Genomic DNA, 25,967 nt, shown 5'->3' with positions numbered 1-25,967 from the left:
ACAGAACACTGTGAATGACTACATACTAACAGGGATCATATAAAACACTGATGAATGACTACATACTAACAGGGATCATACAGAACAATGTGTAGGAAAACTGCACGCTCACAGTAGCCTTAAAAAACACTGTCCTAGGTTCAATTTTAACAAGTACTTTCTCCTTAGCTTTTCTGTCTTTTCTTTCCTTTTTCCCCCTGAGACAGGTTCTTACCATTCAAGGCTGATCTTGAACTTGAAATATTCCTTTCTTAACTTCCAAAGTGCTAAGTCATAAGCTTAATTTATACTTTATTTAGTATAATTTATATTATAAATTTATAATATATTTAGAAAATAATAAAAAGTGTCTGGGGCTGTTGTAAAAATAAGAAATTTTTCACAATTGTTAATTGCTATATTCATAGCCATAGAACCATGCAAGATAAATACTAGTTTCTCCACAAATTTTTATAAAATAAATTCTATTCTTTCAGAAGGTCAGGTTTTGAATCAAATCTTTAACCTTAAAGAATTTAAACACACAAACTATGTACTACTTAGAGCACAGACCACCTGCTATTTGCTAAGAGGGTCACAGTTTAAAAAGTGAGCAAACCTCAAAGAGGGAGATTAAGTAGGGGTCAGCAAATATTTTTCCACAATAGGTCAGACAGCGAGTACTTTAGGCTTTGTGGACCGTATATCTGTGTCATGGTAAATTAGGCCTATGTTACAATATGTAAGCAAGCAGGCATAGCTGTATTCCAAGTAACACACTGTGTATTGAGGCAATCCGTGAGCCTGAGCACAGGATTCTGCGAGCCCTGTCTTATCTTGTCTGGCAAGCAGCTCAGCTACAAAAAGCCCAATTCTAACAATAAACCAGCGAGAGAACAAGAAGAGATGGGTGAAGCCTATTCAGAGAAACATTCAAAACTATATTTTCACAAGCTATATGTATTTCATATCACCAATGGATAAAAGTATAGAGGACTTGGACACATCAGTAAGTCTTTGCTAGTAACCCAATAGAAAATGGGCCAAGAATATAAATAGACACATCAAAGAAACAAAAATGACTCTGAAACACAAAGTGGACATTCATACTTGAGAAAGAGTCATTTAAAACCACATTGACTTGATTTTTTACAAGCTATGGGAAGACAGTGAGCGTGTAAACTGATGCTGCCTGTTTAAAGAGAAATTTCCTGATTTTTATCAAAATCACAATTTCACATGCCTTTTCTGAGCGATTTCACATCTAGGAATGTGTGTGCATATGTACGTATGAATATATTGTATGTGGGGCATATATGCACGTGCGTGTGCAAGTACATGCATCTGTGCACAAGAAGGCCGGACAAGAATGTTGGGTGTCCTGCTCTACCACATTGTCATTTTCCTTTCAGACAGGGTATCTCACTAAACGCAGGGCTAGGCTGATGGCCAATAAGACCCAGGGTTCCTGTCTCCTCTTCCTCCAACAACAATGGGATTACAGACAACTGCCAAGCTTTACCCGGGAGCTGGGAGGTGAACTCAGGTCTTCATACTGTTCAGCAAGTGCTCTGACTCATTGGGCCATCTCCTCAGCCTCCTCTCCAGGAATCTTTTTCCCCTAAATCTGTCTAAATCTCATTTCCTGCCAATGTGATGAAATGCACTGATGAAGGCAACATAGGAGAAAAGAATTTATTTGGTTACAGTTCCAGACTACAGTCCATCGTGGCAGCGAAGTATTGCAGAAGGAACTTGAAAGAACACAGAGCATGAATTGGTGCGCATAAGCTAGCTCAGCTCTCCACTTTCTCCACTCTTTCTTTTTCTTTTGTTTGGTTTTTTCGAGACAGGGTTTCTCTGTGGCTTTGGAGCCTGTCCTGGAACTAGCTCTGTAGCTGTAGACCAGGCTGGTCTCGAACTCACAGAGATCCGCCTGCCTCTGCCTCCCGAGTGCTGCGTGTGCCACCACCGCCCAGCCCACTTTCTCCACTCTTAAAGAACCCAGGATGCTCTCCCTGTCTAGGGAATAGCGCCGCCTACAGTGGGCGGATCTTCTCACTTCAATTAATACAATTAGGAAATTCCTTCACTGGCATGACACAGGCCAATCTAAGTTAGAGAATTCTTCATTGAGACTATTCTGAAGTGATTGGACATTCTGTCAAACTGAGCATTCAAACTGATTTTACAGGAAATACGTAGTAGTTTGTAAGAAATAGCAAAGCATACAAGTTTATTTACTACAGTATGGTTATAGCACAATAAAGACTCAAGCCTGTCATTAAAGAGGTAAGGACTGGAACAGTATGCATCCTTAACAGAAGAATAGGAGTGTTTGTGGGGTGCCAACACAAAGAGTTCTCTGAAAGTATTTGAAAGAAAACAAACCTGCAAAATGGTTAACATAGATACTACCATTTATGTCATAGAGGAGGCCAAGACATAACTATAGACATGGTACATAGAATGTATGTGCATTGTGTAAACTAAAAAGATTTGGGAGGATCAAAAGAAATTGATACTGTTGATTCCTTGTGAACTGGGAGAAATGGGCTTATTCCAAGCTTTTTCAAGCTTTCCAGTTTAAGAACTTGGACTCCAAGGCTTCTTTTACCAGGAAGCAGTTGCAGAATAGATTCTCACAGTCAGAGCTCTAAATGCAACAGAGCATAGCCGTATGATAAGGTTGGTTTCTTTGTCTCCCAAGCGTGGTATCTTCAATTCTGACTAGGCGCTTTAAACTGCTTGGTCATACTAGCAGGAACTCGAATGAACTGGAAAGAGAGCTGCAGGAGAGATGGGATGGATTGGCACAGACTCATTAGCCCCCATATATACACCAGAACATTGCCCAGTGGGCATGGCTGTTTCCTTGTTTGTCTTAGCCATTGGGACCCCCTACCAATACCCTCCCTCCTCTCAGGCTCACATGCCTTTCAGGGTCAGAGAGGCGCATTCTAGTTTAGAGGTTTATATTTTATAGCATCGAAACATGGGTGGCCATTGTTTCTGACCATGGCCTCAACAAGGGAGCCCAAAAGAGCCCGCTTTGAGAAGATGAGGTAAAAATGGATCATTACTCCCTCTGCCCCAGGTTTTCATTTAGAGTTCTTATTTACAAACAGTCATTTTAACTCTACGATATTGAGTTTATCAAACAGATGTTTCACCCTTTCCTTTCGGAAACTGGGACATTCCCCCCCCTCCCTGGGGTCCTGTAAACCCTCTCACAGGCGATTACCAACTGTGTTTCTTTGATCAGAGTCATGAGCTAGCAGCTGCCTTGGACTTCTGATCTGAGCCCAAGTGCTCTTCAGAAAATCCCTCTTGAACTTGAATTCATTTTTACAGATTTTTTTAGTTTATCTCGCTTGAAGATCATTCTTCTCCATAGGGGGGACATCAAAGCAAAATCAAAGTTGAGAGGCACCCCCTTCATGCTCTTGTTTGTGAAACACTGCAGCATCTGTCCCAAGCCAATCTAACGCTCTCTGAGCTGCAAATGCAGCTTGCGAAGCCCTTTTAACTGTTCTGAGTGAACATACTCCACTGGCCCCCCGGGTGCCGTCTAAGAAAACAACGCCCTCATCTGCTCTTTTCTGTGGGTTTTTATTTTTATTTTATTTGCAATCTTTGGAGGGAAGTTGGTAATAGCGTCAGTTCCCAGCATTTGCATAAATCAAACACGACCGTCAGATTGTTGATCGTGTGCACAGACAAACATTCCAGAAACCCATTTCGAGACAATAGAAATTATCAGTGGGAAGCCAACATATCTGTAGCCTGATGGCCTTCACTCTGGTGGCCTCCGTGACTTTTCCCTAACTACAGCAAAATGCCTGGTGAGTACACCATGCCACCAGAATTTTTTCTCTTTGATTTTTCAGCCTGAGTTTTGTTGGTGGAAACCAAGTTCTGTGATCTTTCTATTTCTCTCCGGAACTTTCTTTCCTTCTGGTTTGATATTTCCTTCATTTATTAGCATTTGTACTCATTCTTGCTGCTTGCTTAGGATCTTTACATTTGACTATCAAAGTACTAAAAATGAATTTAAAAAAAAAACACTCTCATGGAAATAGGTCTTTAAAATCAAGCTAAAATTAGCTCAAGGGACCATTGGAATAGATCATCAGAAAAAATAACCCTGTCTTTTCCTCATGATCTCTCAGCTGGAAAAAAACTTCAGCAAAAAGAAGAATAGTCACCCATTTTAGCTCAGAGAACCTGAGCCTGGCCTTCTGTGGATGTACAGGAAGATGTATCTCCCCAGTATACGTGCCCCCACTTTGCCCATCAGCGGGGTTCAGGCTCTGTATCTTTGCTCTCTCTTTAATACAAGTGATTTCCTAGCTCCTAAAATTGCCAGAGAATGGAAAGATCAGTCTCTAAGGGCTTTGACTCAACATTCCACACTCAGGCAGATGCAGCTGTATTTAGTGTGTACACGTGAGCACGCATGCGCACATATGCACGTGAACATAAAGGTCAAGCAGGAGCACCGGTACTGTGCACTAATATCCTTTCTCCGGAAATATCAAATAAATTGGACTTTTAGCTTGATTTTATTGGGAGATAATTTTTGCTATTAATTTCTTCTCTGCTCATAATAGATTCCTTATTCTTCCATCTTTGCTTCCCCAGCCTTCCAGTCATTCTGGTTCTCTGTCTCAAGGACAGTCTGGGCTCCACTAGGCAGGCGTGACATAAAAGCAAGAGTGGCCCAGTTAATCAAACTAAGGGCCTTGAGACCTTCCATTTCCTAGTAAGTGACATTAACCATTTCTTAATCTAAATTTTTATTCCACTTGAACATCTCTGTGTATTTTAGGGAAAGGAATATAAGTACCAAAGTTAATAAACATCCCCAAATAAAAAGCCATCAAGTTTGGAAGAAAATTGATTACTAGGATTGTTACTAAGGAAAACCTTACCATCCTTTGCTTGCAATTGACTTAGAAATAATTATTTTGGGATGTGATGCATCTGGGCACCTTGTTATTTGACCCTGATAACCTGTTGTGCAGACGGCAATCTGCCTTCCGGGTTATGATACCAGTTGCCCAGGTTGCTTTTCAGGGATGAGAAGCCGGCTTTTGCCCAACACAATGACGTCTCATTTGGTCGGCAGAGACCAGCAGGATGACCGAAAGCAGACAGACAATACGAGCATCTCCATCCTCACATGGCACCTGTCTCCTTTGAGTCTTTAACACTGGGCAAAGGACACCTACCAGCTGCCGTGACAGGAAACAGTATGCCATGAAGAAACAAAAACTGTTGGCTTAGAATTCCTGGAAGATCTTAGCTCATGCTCACAGAAAGACACAGACATCCCTCCTCGTTTTAATCAATCTTTCACCTCATCCCTCCTACCCGACACTTGTAACTCTGTCACAGAGACATCTTCGGTTTCCTCGATTCTCGGCCCTAGCAGCCGCCGCAGCAGGAAATCAAACAGTTAAGGGCTAAAGCAAGCCCTGAAGCAAGAGCAGGCTTGCGCTCTTCAGAAACAAAGCAGGCCAAATCGGGGAGTGAGGGCTCCATCTTAGCAGGCGTGGTGCTTGTATTTCTTCTCTCGTTGTCACCCCTTCCCTTTGCCAACCCTGGGGTGGGCATTTCCAGGAAAGGGGCGTGCTTGGCTTAGAAGTCCATTTGACCCAGAATTCAGCCTAAGTAGATGTGTAAGATCGGAGTGACCCTTGTTATATATTGGCTTTTTTGACTTATTTTTGGACGCCGATTGGTCAGTGAACTGCCTGGAGACAAGGACTGATTTTGCAAACAATGTATCAAGAGGTTGTACTTTTAACTCTTATATCATATTGAGTGCATTTAATCATTATTCGAAGCATACAAACACAGACTTTTACTTCAGGCTCAGTGAAAATCATGAAAATTACACTTTATTTTCAAAATTATAGTTTCAAGACGATTAGGATACATGTTATATGTGAGTTGGTTAGCTTTCTCATAGGATCAGGTCCCGTTTGTCCACATCATTCCCCAAAATCTGGCCAAGTAGCTGGGAATACAGTAGAAAAGTAGCAACCTCTTAACTGTGTCCACATCGTGGCCATTGTTTTAGTAATAGTGAAGTCACTCTGCAGGATTTGTAATCTGGCTGCTGAACTAGTTCCAACTCTCTTAAGTCAAGGACAGAAATGGGTTCAGTGGGTGAAGGGGTCACGTCACACACACAGGAAACCTGGCCCTCATCTTCCTAGGAACAGACCTTTCCAGACAGCAGAGCTCTAACATCTAGTATCCAATGCCCTCTGAACTTAGACGCATGGCTCAGCACATCCATGTTTCTCCTGACACTCAGGGCTTTTTCCTTGTGTCTCTGGCCTCCATGGCTATTTTCCCCCTTCTCTCATGACATCTGCTAGGATTTCCAATTTGCCTAAATTATTCTTTGTCTCTCAAGCTCGTAAGCTTTCTTCTGCATTCATTTTTAAAATCATTTTATTAATGAGACTAATAGCCCCCCCAAGAAACCTGTTTCCCCAGTACCACCTGAACCTTGTAGGGAAAGACCTCCTCGCTCCCAGGCACCCTCTAACTGACCATGACCCTCCACAGATCTGCTTCATCGATCTTTATTCTTTCCTACAAATCTCTCTTTCTGGACTCCACTGCTCTTCCCGGCTGTGTCCACCTCACTATCAACTACTAGGAAACTCAGAATTGGTCACTATGGGAATTGAGTACTTAAGATGTAACAAATCCAATCTAAGATGAATTGTGAGCATCAATCACACACCATACTTTAAGAATAAAGGTTTTAAGGATGGTTGAATAATAATAGATCTCATTAATAAATTTACATTGATTGTATGCTCAAACAACATATTGTGATAAATAAATACACAGAACAATAATATGTTAGATTTTAAAACATAGCAGATTGAATAAAAACTATTGTTAAATTTTACCTCATCTCATATAATTTTTGAATGTGACTACTAGAAAATTTGTTATATGCATAGTTAGCACACTGTTTCTATTAGTGCTGATCTAGCTGGTGCCTCAACTATCTAAAGCACCACATGATAAAGTGATATATTCAATGAAAAAATGTTTTTAACTCAAGGGATGAAGTATAAAAGTCCATGAAGAAGGGTGTGGCATATTAACTGAGTATCAGTGATGATTTTCCTGTGGAGCCTGTCTTCTACTGCTTATGGAAATGTGCATTCGACCTGAACAGAGATTTGTCAAGGTGACAGTCTGGGTTAGATGTTGTATTCTCATGAGCTCAAGCCTTAGGATTGGTTCTAGATGAAATAGACCATCTCCAGGAAAGGATTATGCACAGGTCACTAATTATTTCAATGCAACTAAGTACCACCATCTTGTCCTTTAAACACTTTCGTGAGTAATTTACATACTGAGATACGATGGATCCTGATGTTGAATTCTGTCTCTCATTTTCAGACATTGTTGAAAATATGCATTTAATTGTGATCAGTAAAATTTTCCTGATTCATATCAGTTTCTTTGGTGTAGGTGGGCATTTTAATATTGCACTGGAAAGTACAGGGCCAGAAAGTTGGACATGTCTCAATGCCAACCACCTGAACCAAAGCCAGTCCAGTTCTGTAGGCACAACCAGCCCAGTTCCCAGAGCCCTAAAATTATTTTTCCTAAATTAAAACAGTCCTGATTATAGTGAATTTGGCCTGAATTATTCTCATCTTTCCCCTGATGGCGTCACGAAAGATAACTTGAATTATTCTAGGGGAGGCCCAATACAGGAACAAAGACCTGAGAGTTTAGGAGAATCAGGATGCAGTCATGTAACAGCGTGGGTTTCAAAGGCTGCTTCTCTCTGAGCATCAATCAGTTCATCATGAGGGCGTGAGGATGATAGTACATCACTGATGAGCATTAGGAGCAGTCTCCAAGCTCTGGAAGGTGCCCTTTTTCCTAGGCACTCTGAAGGAGCCTACTTCCTTATGGTTAATCCTGGTCATGTGATCAGTTCTGGCCTCTGAAAAGTGAGCAACTTTGCTGGGTCTTTTCCAGGTGGGCAGACTTAAGGGCAGGTTAGTGATCATGGCTGGTAGCATCAGCAGGAAAGTGTGATACAGTTCAAGTAATTGAGCAGTTCCAGCGGAAACCTGGAATAACTTGCCCTGGAGGGCTGCCCTGTGGCTCCAAAGGACTTTCCAGAAGCAAGAAACAGCATTTGATGTGCTAAACTCCTAGAATTGGAGGTATTTGAGACTCTAGTAAGACTTAGGTATAATCTGTTGATGTAGTAAGGTTCTGTAACTTAATAAGGTTTTAATTAATAAGTTATTATTTGATTATATAATGCAATATACAATATGTAGTATACTAATAAATATAATTTAATACATACATTAAAAATACATACTCATCATCACAGGAGGGCATGTAATAAATGTAGTATAAAATAGTAGCTTTTATTCCGTACTTTGTAATTACAGTTCAGCTCTGGGTGTTATTGTTTATGCGTAAGTCTTAACTACTGAGTGTGTAGCTGTGTCTTCCAAATTGAAACATTCACTCCTGAAGAGAGGAGGAAGGCTTTTAAGACCCAAAAAGTAGACGAAACTTCAGATTTTCAAGGTTCTAAGCCCAGTAAGCATTGCTGGGAAGAGAGGACTCTCCAGCCAGTGAGCTGCCTGCAACTGTCTGGGGGATCCAGTGATGAAACCTCTGTGAGTTGTCACCCATGCAGCGGTGGCTTGTGAGAGATGAAGTTGCCTTTGGTTGGGTCATCCAGGCTTCTGTGAGTCGATTCACTAAGCTAGACTTGAGGACAGGTCTTTCCTTTGTCTGTCATGCGTGTCCCACCTGGGGTAAGTTCGTGTAGGTGCAGATCTCCCCAGGAAAAGTCACAGAATCCTATTCAATTACTGGAGCCCTATTGTAACAATTAGATTTATGTAAGTTCTGGTAGTGTGATAATTATCCCTCATGCCCAGGGTTTGGGCACACAAGCTGCATATTTATAATTACAAAAAAAAAAAGCCTTTGGAGCCACAAGACAACTCTTCGGGGCAGCGTGGTCCCAGGTTCTAGCCTGGCATGCCAGCCTGCTTCAGCTGCACCATATTTTCCTGTCAATGCCTCCTGCCGTGATTCACCAAGGCTGAGAAGGAAGAGGTCAGGCACCCACGCCTGCTGTCAAGTGCTCCCATTTAGAAGTGACACAGCAAAGTTGCTCCTGGCACATGGCTTCCCGCTGTATGGAGCGTGTCTTGATCTCTTAGTGCAGAATATATGTCAGTCGGTCTAAAAAGGTAAGCCTGACTTTGTTCAGATGTCACCTGCAAGTGCCAGTTGGAACTGTCACCTTCTGCTTATCATGGAGGCCAAGTTCCCTCTCTTATTGCCCTGCCTATGCATCCTACTCCATTCTGTCTGTCCCAGAGTTTTGAAGCTTTCTTGCTTGCCTTGTGATGATGGGATCCGTCTCTTACTCTTGGCAAACAGGTTAACTGCCTTGTAGAATCCAAATTATGAAGCAGAAACTCCCTGGAATTGCTGTCAGGTGCTGCAAGGTTGCAATTTAACTAGTTTTTACTGACTGGCATACGAAGTTGGTCTCTCCATCATAAGCACATAAAGGAGTGGTGTCCATGGCAAAGAGAAGGTCTTAAAGATAGGAAAGGGAAATTATATTGTAAATATTCATGTATAATTCTTTAAAGATGGGAAGAGGAGACAGAAAGAGGTCAGGCAGACAGTGACAAGGACCTAGAAATTGAGCCCTTCTGATTCTTGCCATTGGCAAGAAACACCGGCAATATTATGGCCAGAGACATTGGTTCATGTCCTGCTGAAGGCCTGACATGCTAGAAAATTTTCTGGTTGGAATTACTGGTGACATACACCAGAATACTCAGTCTAGCCCCTGTGGGAGAAAGACAAATGGACACCTCATGTGTGAGCCGACTGTACTGACCCCCCACCCTCTGACGCTTCACCTAGCGTTTACCTTCAGTCCCATAAAAAGCCCCAGATTAGCAGCAGCCCAGTGCTCCCCAACTCCTGGGATCTGCTCCTGCACATAGCAGCCCTGCTTTTCATATTCTCTTAAGCTCCCATGTATGCACCCATAGTAAACTCTTTGCTAAAAGTTTGCTTAACTCATGGTCCATAAAGTTTCTTCTTCAAATCCACAAGGCAAGAAGGACATGGAGCCACAGATTTGGTGCAAGTTTTGTGACCATGAATTCCAACACCTTAATTCCTGTCACAGTCAATGACCCTGCCTTCCCCCCATTGCATTAATACATACATACATACATTTATCTGATGTGCATTAAGTATATATTACAGATACAATGCATGTATATATGTTACACATATATTGGATAGTTATCACAATAATGTGTGGTGTATTTCTCTTTTTTTATTTTTATTGAGCTCTACATTTTTCTCTGCTCCCCTCCCTGTCTGTCTCCTCCTCTTCAGCCCTCTTTCAAGGTCCCCATGCTCCCAATTTACTCAGGAGATCTTGTCTTTTTCTACTTCCCATGTAGATTAGATATATGTATGTCTCTCTTAGGGTCCTCATTGTTGTCTAGGTTCTCTGGGATTAGGATTTGTGGGCTGGTTTTCTTTGCTTTATGTTTAAAAAACACTTATGAGTGAATACATGTGATAATTGTCTTTCTGGGTCTTGGTTACCTCACTCAAAATGATGCTTTCTAGCTTCATCCATTTTCCTGCAAAATTCAAGCTGTCGTCATTTTTTCTGCTGTGTAGTACTCCATTGTGTAAATGTACCACATTTTTCTTATCCATTCTTAGGTCGAAAGGCAATTAGGTTGTTTCCAGGTTCTGGCTATGACAAACAATGCTGCTATGAACATAGTTAAGAACATGTCCTGTGGGATGATTGAACATTTTTTGGATATATATTCCCAAAAGTGGTACTACTGGGTCTTGAGGAAGGTTGTTGCCTAATTTTCTGAGAAATTGTGTGTGGTGTGTTTCTGAACAGAAGAATTTAAACAACTAACTCCTCCAGACAGTTCCCTGGAACTGATGGCTAGGTATTTAAGTACCATATAGTTAAAGCAAACACATATGTAAAAAATCCATGTGTCTGTGACTGTCAACAGTTACACAGGAAGATTGGAGAAAATTGGAGCCCTTGCATACAGCCAGTCAGATTATAACATGTTGTAGCAACCATGTAAAACATCAAATTAGCTCCCTAAAATTAAACCTGCCTTACTAAATGACCCAGAAAGTCTACTGCTGAGTATCGAGGTCAAAGAAATAAAATATAGGACTCAGGTAGTATTATACCCATGTTTATCAAAGCTTTGGCCTTACTACCCAAGAGATTAAAAACAGCTTGACTGTCCACTGACAGTAATTAATAAACAAAAAGTGCCAGATACAACAGGTGCATATTTCTAAGCATTAAAAGCAGGGAAATCCTGACATGCTGCATGACATAAATAAGCTCAGAAAACAGTCATAAATGAAATAAGGCCACCAAAAAAAGACAGATATATTATTCTAGCCCTAGAACTGGGAGAAGTCCCACTCTCTGGCCAGACATGAGCTGGCGGCTGTCAGGAACAGCATCTTATAAGATGAGCAAAGTTGTAGGAATGGCTGGCGGTGGTGTGAATGTACTTCACACTATTGAGCTGAACATATAGGAATAGTTGACGCATGAGTTTTATGTTACATATAAATCTGTACCACAATGTTTAAAAAAGAAAGAAAGAAAATCTGTGGGTGTCACAAATCGTGTAGAAGCCACCAGGAGGAGTCCCCTGTGGGAGCTTAGCACTTTTTTCCTGATGGGCATCCCATGAGGAAAGGGGAGATGGATGGCATCAGCCCCAGCATGGCAGTCACATAGTTCAATTGAAAGTGCTCTGGCATCTAATTTAACTCCAATTTCCCAAGAATCCAGTGCTTTCCTACTTCAGGGAAAATGTTTCGTTGCTGCGGCTGCTCTGCCTGTGGTGTCTGGGACCTCTTTCTAGCTTTGCTCCAAAGAGAAGGTACAGATGGCAGCATTTCTTTTTTTCTCTGTCTCCATCCCCTGCCAAATCCATGTGTCTTCCTCTCCAACACACCCATGTTGTGTGAATCATGCCTCTTCCCACCCCCACCATCCATCACTATTACCCCTCCTGTCTGAGACACATGGAGGGCATGCATCAGTGTGGCTTCTATTTCCTACAACACCATCAAAGCTAAGGGCAACTCCTGAACCTAGAGAACTGATATTCCACTTGAGGAGCTGATTTGGAGGCTTGATAAGAGTCTAAAAATGCTGACATAAAGGTGGCATGTGGCCAGACATTAGCCTGCTCAGGCCAGAAAATAACTCAGGCCCTGTGGGCAAAGACACCCCGTGTTAATTTGTATCACTCCATATTAAAGACAAGGCTCTTCAATGTCGTGTCAGCTGAGGCGGATCACAACTGGGAAACGTGTCTGTCAATAAAAGACCCATTAATTGTACTAGGGGAATAATGAAAGGGGTTGCTCTTAAGTGACCTTGTGTGAATGACACAAGGCTCGTGTCCTAATCGGCAATGAGCCAGCTGCAAAAAGGAGTAATCTTGCCTACTTTCTGGGTAAAACTCATAACATTTCCTATGCTATCCAGCTCTCAAAGCTAGTAAGGGTCCAGAGTGATAGGCCTGCGTGGGAAAGTAGGTTTGTGATTCTTGAGAAGTTCGGCATTCTCTACCGCATAACCCAGCCACTTCATACATGCTTTCCCAGGGAACTTAGAGCATACGTCCACACAAAAAAAAACTGAGCAAAACATTTATTTATAGCCACTGTAGTTACAATACCACACACTCCAAATAACTCATCAATACTAGGTGAATAAGTATTTCGTAATACGTCCATAAAATGGAACATTACTCAGCCTTAGATACAGAACAATGTGGATGAATTTCAAGTTAGTTATTTTTAGTTAAAATTGGCAACTAAAAGATAATAATATGGTGGCTTTTATAGATAATTCTAGAAAACACATGCTGGCCTAAAGTGACAGAACTCAGAATAATGATTGCTGGCTCTTGGTGGAGGCTGCTTGTTCATTCCTGGCCACCCCGACCCAAAATAATTACATAGAAGCTATATTATTTAAAACACTTAAATACCTTAAGTGTATTTCTAGCTAGCTCTTATATCTTAAATTAATCCATTTCTATTAATCTGTGTATCACCACATGGCTGTGCCTTACCGGCAAGGTTCCAATGTATCTGTCTCTGGCCAGTGGCTTTGTGGCTTCCCCTTGACTCCACCTACTCTCCCCTTCTCTGTCTACTTAGAACTCATGCCTTGCCCTATTTTGCTAAGCCATTGGCCAAAATAGATTTATTCATTAAGCAATAAAAGTAACACATAGACAGAAGGATATCCCACACCAGCTGGCATTGATGGCCAAGAAAGTGATACTTTCAGAAGCACAGGAACTGTCAGAAGTGATGGGTATGTTGTCTTGATGGGAGTGCTTTCATCTGGCTACATATATATAATTTACCATATTTTGCATGTTAAGAAATATGCAGCTTTTCATACTTCAAATGCCTCTGTCTTGTAGCCATTTTCTCCAGGTTAGACATGAGTCTATCACCACGATCTTGAATCAGAGAAGCCATCATCCCTTGTAGGAGATTTTCAGGAGATCCAGTCTAAAGACATTTCACTCTGGAGAGAATGGGTGTCCATGTATAAGCACAAGAGGCCATCGGGCCTTCTAGAGATCACAATAGGGCTCCTCCCCCACCAAGATTATGTAATAGGCACACGGTGTACTATGGTGATGTAACTTCTTCAGTGATGTAATAGCCTGTTGCCAGGGGACTTCGCAGATGCTGCCCATGAGTCACCTGTGCTCCTACATGCACTCCAATGAATTCATGAGCACATCAAGCTGGACATGGATGGATTCCTTTTCGCATCTGTTGGTGCTAATGCTAATTCTGTCTAAGGTAAAGATGTTTCTTCCCATCTCCCCAGGAAACTCATGCACTAAGCTTGAGTTACTTTTTAGTGGTTGCCTTAGTCACTTGTCTATTACTGTGTAGACCAGAACCAAGGCAACTCTTACAAAAGAAAGGATTTAACTGGGGTCATGCATAGAGTTTCAGAGACTTAGCCTATTGGAGGCAGGCAGCGCTGAGGCAGGCACAGTGAGGGAGAAGTGTCTGAGAGCTACATAGTGATCTGAAAGCAAAGAGACTCTGAGCCTGGTGTGGACTTTTGAAACCTCAAAGCACAGTCCCAGGGACATATTTCCTCCAAGAAGGCCACACCTCCTAATCCTTTTCAAACAGTGCTACTCCCTGATGACTAAACCTGAAACTCATCAGCTTGAATTTGAGATTATTACATTCAAGGAATTGCAGCATTTTTTTTTTTACTTTTTGCAGCAAGTTTTCTCCATCCATAGAAACATAATAGTTTTCAGAAAGCAGAGATTTTGTTTTGGTTTTGTTTTGAGGTTATAATGCAATTACATAATTTTCTAATTATCTTTCCTCCCTTTAAAGCCTCCCATGTACACTCTGGTCCCTTGAGCTCTTTTCAAATTCATTGCCTCTTTTTCTTTAATTGGTGGTGATATTGATGTTGTTGTTGTGGTGGTGGTGGTGTGTGTGAGTGTGTGTGTGTGTGTGTGTGTGTGTGTGTGTGTGTGTATAATCTTAAATATATGAATACAACCTGTTCAGTTTGTATAATGCTACTTTTATGTACATGTTTTTAGGGGTGACCCTTTGGTATTGGATAGCCAACTGCTGTGCACTTCCTTGGGGAAGACTGTTTCTCCCACTTTCAGCGTTCCTTAGTTCCCTGTAGTTCTTTCTCTAGGGCTGAGGCCTCATGGGTTTTCCCCTCTTTATGTCAGCATCTCTACTGGTGTAGTCCTTGTTCAGGTCTTATTTAGGCAGTCATGCTGATCGGACCTCATGAGTATAGCTTCTGACATTTCTAGGAGACACAATCTCACAGCATATTTCCTGTTCATCCCGTTCTCACAATCTCTCTGCTCCTCTTCAAACACTGCCTTTGAGAAAACTGGAGGAGACGATACAGAAATCAGTATGGAGACTTCTCAAAAGAACCAAGCTATTGGGCTTGCCATTCCCCTCTGAAGTGCCCCTCTTTGATGCCCACTCTGTAACTCATGCTGGACTTGAACTCTAGTCCTCTTGCTTTGCCTCACAAGTATGGAAATTACCAGTATGTGTCATCCAAACCCAGGCCCATCTCAATGAATTATTCTTAAATAATTGTCTTTGTTATCAATACATGTTTGATTTATATACCTACTTTAAATGCCATCATGTCTGGGGTTGCATAAAAATTTATCAGACAAAAGGTGTTGTAAGTGGAAAAGAGTTAAGCAGCTCCACTCTAACCCACCCAAGGTAAACTCAAGTGAAATAACCCAGATTGTCCCATTTGGGCTCTCATTTTCAAGCTGTGATAAATGATTCCCTCAGTACAGTCAGGGAAGAGGGGCAGACTGCATGCTTTTGGCATCCTGGCTTGCATAATCACTATTACATTGGCCAAGAAAAACCAAAGTATTTCAAATTGGAGGGATGAGGAAAGAGATTGAGCTCTCGTGGGAGTGAGTTCACGATCATTTCAAAGGATGTGGATACAGGAACATGTATTGAAGCAGTGGCATTTTACAGTTAATCTTCCAGATCCATTCAGGAACAGGAATGGCTACACACTCAACATAGTAAAAATTCAGCTGACCAAATTAAGTAGGTGGAATCCCAGTTTTGAAGAAAGACAGACTAGCCTAGAGAAGAAAGTAGTTAAAATGCCCAAAGCCTATAGCCCAACAGTTGCAGGGGTGAGATTCATGCTTCATTCTACCTAATTTCAGGTCATCTGTTTTCGGTACCTGTCCATCACTCTTTCTGGTGCTCTGGGGGTCCAAACCTAAACAGGCCTCCATGTCCACACAACTTCATAAAAAGGTACCAGAAGTTGCTTTGCAGATGGAAAGACCAGATGGGTGGGGAAGGGACAGGCTTTCTCTATTCTATGAATCCAACTTTACCCTGACCATTAGAGCTGAGTTTGAAAAGAAAATTGCCCAAACAGTCTGAATATGAGTATCAAACAAGAAAATCTTGGCTGAATATTTAAAGATTGCTTGTTAAGCTCCGGATCTTATTCACAGGGCTGGAATAAGATCGTCCTGTTGGAGAAATTCATTAAAACTATTTGGCCTATTAAAGGTTGGTCATTATCATAGCTCCCTGGTTTTAATCTGCTTGTTTAAGTGATTTCCAGGTTGTCAGGGTTCACATGGGAGTCAATGATTTAGAAATCAAACTGCATTTCCCATAGAAATAATACAACAAATGCTTCCAGGGTGGCCTATTAAAGCCCATTAAATACATAATGACTGAAGTGCAGTACAAAGAAGAAAATGACACTTCCCTGCAGTTTTACAAAATAAAAAATTTAATAAAATGCCAGGAGAGTTTTAATTCAGAAGTGCAGAGTTGAGTTCACTCTCTCTCTACCTGTACTTCAAAAGTAGAACACAGAAATAAAAAAAAATCCATTTTCCAACAGATAGGAATCTTTTCACTGGCCTTACAAGGCAGAATAAACTGTAGTTACATTTAGTTTTAAATAATTGATTTCATCTCACATGTAAAGGAGAGTTATATAAATCTGCTCATTTTTTCAGTCACCAAAAGTATTTCTAAATAGTTCCATTGTTATACTTAGTATAAATGGGCTGTCATATCAAAATGCCACAGCTAGATTGTTTAAATAACAAAAATTCATTGCCTCATATTTCTGGAAGCTAGACTGGTTAATATTAAGGTGTTACCACAGTTTGGTTCCTGATGCAAACTTTCTTCCAGGCTTTCAGAAGAAGAATGAAGAGGAGGATAGAGGAAGATGGAGCACCAAGAAAGAGGTGTCTCCGTGTACGCATGTATATGGAGAGCAGAGATCAACCTTGGGTGTTGTTTCCTGACAGGGTCTCTCACTGACCTGTACCTCACTAAATATACAGGCTCATTTTGCTATCAAGACACAATATCTACCTGTTTCTGTCTCCCGCTGCTAGGATTATAAGCACACTTCACCAGACAAATTTTTCACATGTCCCTGGGATAATTTGGGTCCTTACACTTATACAGCAAACACTTCATAAACTAGGCTATTTACACATACATGAGGAACTTCTTCTTTTAAAGCCAAATTTCTACTGAATTAGGGCTCATCCTTGATAACCCTATGTTTAACTAAGTACCTCTTAAAAGTGCTGTTCCAACATGATCACATCATGATCACATCAACATAGGATGGGAGAAGGGTGTGTGATTCAGTCCATAGAGAAAGATTTGAAAATAAGAATCAGCTCTAAACCTTGAATAAGCTGCTCAAAAATCTCTTAATGTAATTCTGTCTCACCTCCTGGTGTAAGTAGATGTTGATGAATGGTCTGTAAATGGAGACATGATCAGCCTCGGCCTCAATCTTGAACTATGAACATTAAAGTTAGTTGTCAACTTGATGCGCAGACCAGCCTCTAGCAAACCTGTGAGGTATTGCCTAGCAAGGTCAGCCTCTGAGAATATCCAGAAGGCATTACCTGAGGTAGGAGGACCTGTCTTAACTGTGGCTGGGGACCATTCTGGGCATCACAGACTGTCTGAAATGGGAAGGTGGAAAGGACCATCTGTGTGCCAGCATGCCTGCATTCATCTATCATCTGCTCTTGCCCAGTTCTCTCCAGCTCCTGTGTTTGGAACTTCCCAACCATACTGCTCTGTGATCTAGAACTATGAGTTGAAGAAACCCTTTACCCTTAAGCTGGCTTGTCCAGCTATTTCATCACAGCGGCAGATACCTAAGACACCTTCCGGCTCATTTCAGTCTATCCAGCTAAGGATGGTCTCCTTCCTGACCCCCTGCCGCAGTAAGGACAACAACTCTGCTTTAGATAGCATCTCATTTAACACACCAGCCATGTTCCTCCTGTTGCCCTCCTTGCTTTCTCTCGTTCTTCCTTGTTAAGTCATCACCACTGAGCTTTACCTAATTGACCGCAGGACATAACTCTCTTGTTATTTCTTTCATTTCATTACCTCTACTGACATGCTAAATCCACAATAGCAGGGATTATATCTTGTTGTTGTGCCCATGGGAATTCACACTTCAGGGTTACAAACCCTGTGAATTTTAGGTAAACAATGCCCTAAGTGGTTTCACAATCTCTGCGTCTCCCCATGTGTTCTTTGCCCCATGTCTTTTTATTTGGCTATCTCTTTGAAGTCTTCTTCATAAAAAGAATAGATCTTCTTCTGTACAGCAGAAGATTTATCTGAGGATAACTAATGGGTCCTCAGAACCGCACGTAGAAAATTCATTGTTCTGGCATTTGGCAGGCAGCCTTCGCCGTAGTCCTTGGTTTCCCAGTCATTCCTGTAAAATTCATGTTTCCTATGTTTCCACAGAGTGGCATAAATCCAGCTAAGACTGCTTTCTAATCAACGCTCATTTGAATTGTGCAACTGGGTAATGTTTTATCACCCAGTAAAATCATAGCTGCTGCCAATGATGTGTTCATTCATGGATAACCAGGATTGTATTATTTAAAACCCAAAGTTATATCTATTATGAAAAAGATATAGTTCAGTTATTATGATCATTTGATTTCACTGAATTAAGTTTTACTACTTTCCTTAAATCTGCTTTTTATCAATTTAGGCTTTAAAAAAAACAGTATCCTTGTCAAAAATGAATCTATTTCATGGCTTCCAAGTAGTTCTTAGATCAGTGTTTGCCTTTTGTTGGTGCAGGTTCTGCTCTGCAGCTCTGCTCATAGGTTGCTGCCTTGAAACTCATCCACCCTGACTCTCGATCAGCTGGATCTGCTCAAACAGGCTCTGTGGCCTCCAAGAAGGGTACAAATGGTGATAAATTGATAAATGAATTGGCAAGACTTGTAACCTCAGAGGTAGGGTGTGAAACCAAATTTCCTTTTCACCTAACTGGGTGGAACACTCGCAGACAAGAAATATGTCAGGATGTACACTTGCCCCTGATTGGGTGTAGGCTGAAGGTACATGTGGATGTATGCTTGTCCCTACTGAAGCTGATGGGAAGTACTGAGGCTGCTGCAAGCATGCCATTTTTTCTGGGAAACCAGAGATGGACCTGGCCAGTATTTAATTAAAGCTTGCTTCAAATGTGTCTTTAAATTTGGTAGTGGTCTTATTATGTACAAAATCATAGAAGAAAATTTTTCTAACCTGAAGGTAATGCCTATAAATGTACAAAAAAGCATACAGAACACCAAATAGATGTAACCAGAAATGAGAGTCCCCTGGCCACATAATAATCAAAACACTAAACATACAGAACAAAGAAAGAATATTAAAATCTTGAGGGGGAAAAGTTCAGGTAACATATAAAGGCAGACCTATTAGAATTAGACCTGATTTCTCAGTAGAGACTCTAAAAGCTGGAAGGGTCTGGATAGATAAAGGTGTGTAGATAGATAATCTACACACTTATGAACACCTGATATTTGACAAAGAAGCTAAAATTATATAATAAAAAAGAAAACATTCTCAACAAATGATGCTGGCCTAACTGGATGTTGACATGTAGAAGACTGCAAATAGATACTTATCTATCCCCATGCACAAAACTCAAGTCCAAATGGATCAAAGACCTCAACATAAATCTAGCCATACTGAACCACACAGAAGAGAAAGTGGGAAGTACACTTGAACGCATTTGCACAGGAGACCACTTCCTAAATATAACACCAGTAACACAGACACTGAAAGCAACGATTAATAAATGTAACCTCCTGAAACTGAGAAGCTTCTGTAAGGCAAAGAACAGGGTCCACAAGACAAAACAGCAACCTACAAAATGGGAAAATATCCTCACCAACCCCACATCTGACAGAGGATTGATCTCCAAAATACACAATAAACTCAAGAAATTAGACATCAAAATACCAAATAATCCAATTAAAAATGGGGTACAGATCTAAACAGAATTCTCAACAGAGAAAACTGAAATGTCTGAAAGACACTTAACTTTCTGAGAAATTACTCAACATCCTTAGCCATCAGGGAAATGCAAATCAAAACAACACTGAGTTACCATCTTATACTTGTCAGAATGGCTAAGATCAAAACCACTGATGACAGCTTATGCTGAAGAGGATGTGGAGTAAGAGGAACACTCCTCCATTGCTAGTGGAAGTATAAACGTGTACAACCACTTTGAAACTCAGCATGGTGCTTTCTCAAAAAATTGGGAACCAATTTACCTCAAGACCCAGCAACATCACTCTTAGGCATATACCCAAAGGATGCACTCTCATACCACAAGGACATTTGCTCAACTATGTTCATAGCAGCCTTATTTAGACTACCCACAACCTGGAAACAAACTAGATGTTCCCCAAATGAAGAATGGATAAAGAAAATGTGGTACATTTACACAACAGAGTACTACTCAGTGATAAAGAGCAATTATATCTTTAAATTTGCAGACAAATGAATGAAACTAGAAAAAAAAAACCATCCTGAATGAGGCAACCCAGATCCAGACACCGCATGTATACTCTCATGAGTGGATATTAGACATAAAGCAGAGGGTAACTAGCCTACAGCTCACAGCCCCAGAGAATCTAGGAGAGACATACATGAATTTCACTAGGAAGGGGAAATATACAAGACCTTTTGAGTAATTTGGGAACATTAAGAGAGGGGGAGAGTGGAAGGAAAGGGCAAGAGAGAAAGAATGGGGAGGAGAGATGAAGATTGGACGAGGGGAGAAGGGGACAGGGAGGAGAACTTGAGGAACGGGGTGGTTGAGCTGGGGGAAGGACAGAGTGAAACAAGAAAAGAGATACTTGGATAGAAGGAGCCATTTATGGGGTTGGAATAAAACCTGGCACTAGAGAACTTTCCAGGAATCCACAAGGATCACCCTAGCTAAAACTCTAAACAATAGTGGAGAGGGTGCCTGAACTGGCATTCCCTTGTAATCTGATTGATGGCTACCTTAATTGTCATCATAAAACTTCCATCCAGTAATTAACAGAAGCAGATGCAAAGATCCACACCTAAGCGCTGGGCTGAGCTCCTGGAGTATAATCAGGGGCTGCAGTTTCGCTTCTTGGACACCCAGACCTGAATAATCACACAAAACTATATTAATTACAACACTGCTAGGCCAATAGCTCAGGCATATTCCTACCCAGCTCTTACATCTTAAATTAATCCATTTCTATTCTTTTATATTTTACTATGAGACTCATGGTTTCCCAGTAAATTTCTGGCATCTTTCTTCTTTGACAGCTACATGGTATCTCCTTGATTCTATCTACTCTTCCTATATATCTCTGTTCAGATTTCCTGCCTGGCTTTACTCTGCTAAGCAACTGATTAAAACTGCTTTACTCATCAACCAATAAAAGCAACGCCTATACAGAAGGACATCCCACATCACTGGAGTCCAGTTAAAGAGAGAAAAGAGAGATAATATGGGCAAAGGGGTCAAGACCACAATAGGGAAACACACAGAAGTGCCTGACTAGTGGGAGCTCACTGACTCTGGACTGACAGCTGGGGAACCTACATAGGATCATTCTAGGCCCTTTGAATGTGAGTGACAGTTATATGACTTGGGCAGTTTGTGGCGCCACTGGCAATGGGATCAAGATTTATCCCTAGTGCAAGAACTGGCTTTTTGGAGCTCATTCTCTATGGAAGAATACATTGCTCAGCCTAGATACAGGGGGGAGGTCGTTGGTCCTGCCTCAAAGTGATGTGACAGACTTTGTTGACCTTCCATGGGAGGCCTCACCCTCTCTGGAAGATTGGGTGGGCATTGGGGTGGGGAGAGTAGGAAGAGGAAAGAGAGGAGGGAATGGGATTGATATATAAAATAAAAGAGATTGTTTAAAAAAATAAAATTTAAAAAGTAAATAAATAAAATTTCAAAGAAAATAACTCCTTTAGCTACTTAGCATATAAAATGTTTCATTATATCCTCAAACTTTTCATTTTTATAACCAAATAAAATTCAACCATGTATATTTGCTACATTTCCATTATGTTCATCTGTCCATCAGTATCTTGTGTGATATATGGGCTACTGTGTTTGGAGTTACAATAAACATTGATGTGTGAGTTAAAAAAGAAAAATATACATTCAGATAATCAACCCAAAGTGTGCAAGATCCCTCCAGTTTTCTTAGTATTATTTTCATTGCTATTTGTTAGTAACTTTAAGAACTACAGAACAAAAATCAATTTCTTATATAAATACAAATATGCATACACATATATATTCCCCCATTTCTTTTCCTAAACAAAGTTAGTCTTGTCTTTTACTATCTAAAACAAGTTTTACTCAAAAATAAAAGTCATATAATAAAGAGATTATGGATATGCTTGATAAATATTTCAGCACGGTTTACAATCATCATAATTTCAAAATGGATTGCTTTAATATCTGCATTAAAGCATAAGAGGTTGAAACAAAGCATTAGAATTTTATCTCATACATAAATTAAAAAATAGAGAGAAATGGAAGGAAAACATAATCAATAAAATCATCTCTAAGGGGTAGGATCCTACTTTTAATTGATTATTTTTACTTAAAAAAAGATAAAATTCAAATTCTCTTAGAACCAATTTATAATAAAAATTAGAAATATTTGGGTAATCACTATTCAGTAGTTGCCACTTCCCAAATAAGTTTTTTGTAATAAGATATATGTTAGACATTTGAAATAATACTACATATGAACCCCCCTTTTCTTTTTTTTAAAATAATTCATTGATCCTTTATTATTTCTGTCTTTGCAGGATCTTATCTAGTAGAGGAAGCAGATACAAAGTAGCAAGCACGTAGCATTGTATCAATTATAGAGAAAAACAAATAAGCAAAATGCTGCCCTGTGGCAGAAGATAGTGGGTTAGTTCTGTTTTTCTTTTTTTTTTTTTTACAGTTTCTGTTTGTTGATTTTTTTTATTTTTTTAAATTTATTTATTTATTAAGGATTTCTGCCTCCTTTCCGCCACCTCCTCCCAATCAAGCCCCCCTCCCTCATCAGCTCAAAGAGCAATCAGGGTTCCCTGACCTGTGGGAAGTCCAAGGACGGCCCACCTCCATCCAAGTTTAGTAAGGTGAGCATCCAAACTGCCTAGGCTCCCCCAAAGCCAGTACATGCAGTAGGATCAAAAACCCATTGCCATTGTTCTTGAGTTCTCAGTAGTCCTCAGTGTCCGCTATGTTCAGCAAGTCCGGTTTTATCCCATGCTTCTTCAGACCCAGGCCAGCTGGCCTTGGTGAATTCTGGATAGAACATCCCCATTGTCTCAGTGTGTGGGTGTACCCCTCGCGGTCCTGAGTTCCTTGCTCGTGCTCCCTCTTCTTCCGCTCCTGATTTGGACCTTGAGATTTCAGTCCAGTGCTCCAATGTGGGTCTCTATCTCTGTCTCCTTTCATTGCCTGATGAAGGTTAATATTCAGGAGGATGCCTATATGTTTGTCTTTGGATTCACCTTCTTATTTAGCTTCTCTAGGATCGCGAATTATAAGCTCAATGTCCTTTATTTATGGCTTGAAACCAAATATGAGTGAGTATATCCTATGTTCCTCTTTTTGGGTCTGGCTTACCTCACTCAGGATAGTGTTTTCTATTTCCATCCATTTGTATGCAAAATTCAAGAAGTCCTTGTTTTTTACTGCTGAGTAGTACTCTAATATGTATATATTCCATACTTTCTTCATCCATTCTTCCATTGAAGGGCATCTAGGTTGTTTCCAGGTTCTGGCTATTACAAACAATGCTGCTATGAACATAGTTGAGCATATACTTTTGTTGTATGATAGGGCCTCTCTTGGGTATATTCCCAAGAGTGGTATTGCTGGGTCCAGGGGTAGGTTGATCCCGAATTTCCTGAGAAACCGCCACACTGCTTTCCAGAGTGGTTGCACGAGTTTGCATTCCCACCAGCAATGGATGAGTGTACCCCTTTCTCCACAACCTCTCCAGCAAAGGCTATCATTGGTGTTTTTTTTATTTTAGCCATTCTGACAGGTGTAAGATGGTATCTTAAAGTTGTCTTGATTTGCATTTCCCTGATCGCTAAGGAAGTTGAGCATGACCTTAAGTGTCTTTTGGCCATTTGAAGTTCTTCTGTTGAGAATTCTCTGTTCAGCTCAGTGCCCCATTTTATAATTGGGTTGATTTGCCTTTTGCGGTCTAGTTTCTTGAGATCTTTATATATTTTGGAGATCAGACCTTTGTCTGTTGCGGGGTTGGTGAAGATCTTCTCCCAGTCAGTAGGTTGCCTTTTTGTCTTAGTGACAGTGTCCTTTGCTTTACAGAAGCTTCTCAGTCTTAGGAGGTCCCATTTATTCAATGTGGCCCTTAATGTCTGTGTGCTGGGGTTATACATAGGAAGCGATCTCCTGTGCCCATCTGTTGTAGGGTACTTCCCCCTTTCTCTTCTATCAGGTTCAGTGTGTTCGGACTGATATTGAGGTCTTTAATCCATTTGAACTTGAGTTTTGTGCATGGTGATAGGATATGGCTCAGCCGTTAAAGGCTAGGCTCACAACCATAAATATAAAGAGAACCCCCCTTTTCTAAAGACTTCATATCTCTCTGGGGTCACAGGGTGTCTACTAAAGTGCTTACTATTTGGCAGCTCTTCCACCTGCCAGTGTGTACTATTGACTGGTTATAAATTTAATCATGTGTCCTAAGATCTGCACTCACCAGAGATTTTATACATAATTACCAGATTTCCAGTTCTAACATATGTAGTGATAATTAAGATGGAGAAGTTCTGTAAAAGTAAAACCTGTGCCATCTTATCAATCAGCTTCATAGCTGATCTACACTTCAGTATCACAAATTAAAGGTAAGATTCCATCAAGAATTTAGAGACTGATTATGTAAGCTGCCACATTGAAAAGTTATTATTGGTTAAATAGCTTTATATCAATCTATGGGTGCAACCCTTGACGTAGAAAACATATTTTACCCAAACTCTTGGTGGGTGTGGAATAGAACAACTAGACCTGAAATATTTTACCTTATGAGTTAGGCATCCTGACCACCTGGTACAGCTTTCTAATGGAAACGTTGTAAGAATTGGAGCTCAAACTTTATAAACAAGTTATCTGCACCGACTTTTGCTCTTCTAGGATCTCTCTGCCCTTTGAGACTCTGATCTATGAACACCTCTATTTAGCACCTACCGGAACTTAAGTTTGTTCCTCACAAATTAATATACTTACACTCATGCCACCATGATGTAACAAGCAGCCTCTTGGTGATGCCAAATTTGTCAACCAGTTTCATGGTGATATCTTTGAGGAGACAGATCATTGCCAGAATTACAGATGTCTGTGTGGAGAGGAAAATAAGAGACTAAAAGCAAATAAAAAGATAGAGAAATATACTAAAAATCGAATAGCAAGTGCCAAATACTGCTCTTTTCTCTTAATAAAATACCAAATCATTCTTTGGCGGCACCCATGATTTCTCTCCCATCAATACACAGAATGACTAGCTGTTGAAGTCACTTATGACCACAAGAAGACATGTTGTGCCCTAATGTTTTGACAGGGTCATCCAGTTAATCCTACATTAATGGTCAGAGATAAAACATTAAAATGCAGTGTTTAGATTTTCAGATTTCAGCCTTTGGGGGGAGAGTAGAAGCCCACTATTGCTTTTTTGATTTTGCAAAACACCCTTCACGCTTCCTGAAGAAGTCTATGTCATACCCCATAACTTTTAATACAGTTTCTTTGATTTGTGCTTTTAACATTTTGAGTATAATACATCATGGAGAGATTCTACTTTGATCATAAATATTTGAGTTTCTAAATATATGATTTAGTTTTGCCTGTCTGGTTCTTTCTTTATATTGGGGAAATTTTTTTTTCTTTTTTTTTTTTATTTATT

The sequence above is a fragment of the Microtus ochrogaster genome, chromosome 6 (assembly GCF_000317375.1).
Source record: "Microtus ochrogaster isolate Prairie Vole_2 chromosome 6, MicOch1.0, whole genome shotgun sequence".
Lineage (NCBI taxonomy): Eukaryota > Metazoa > Chordata > Mammalia > Rodentia > Cricetidae > Microtus > Microtus ochrogaster.
This window is presented reverse-complemented; position numbering follows the sequence as displayed.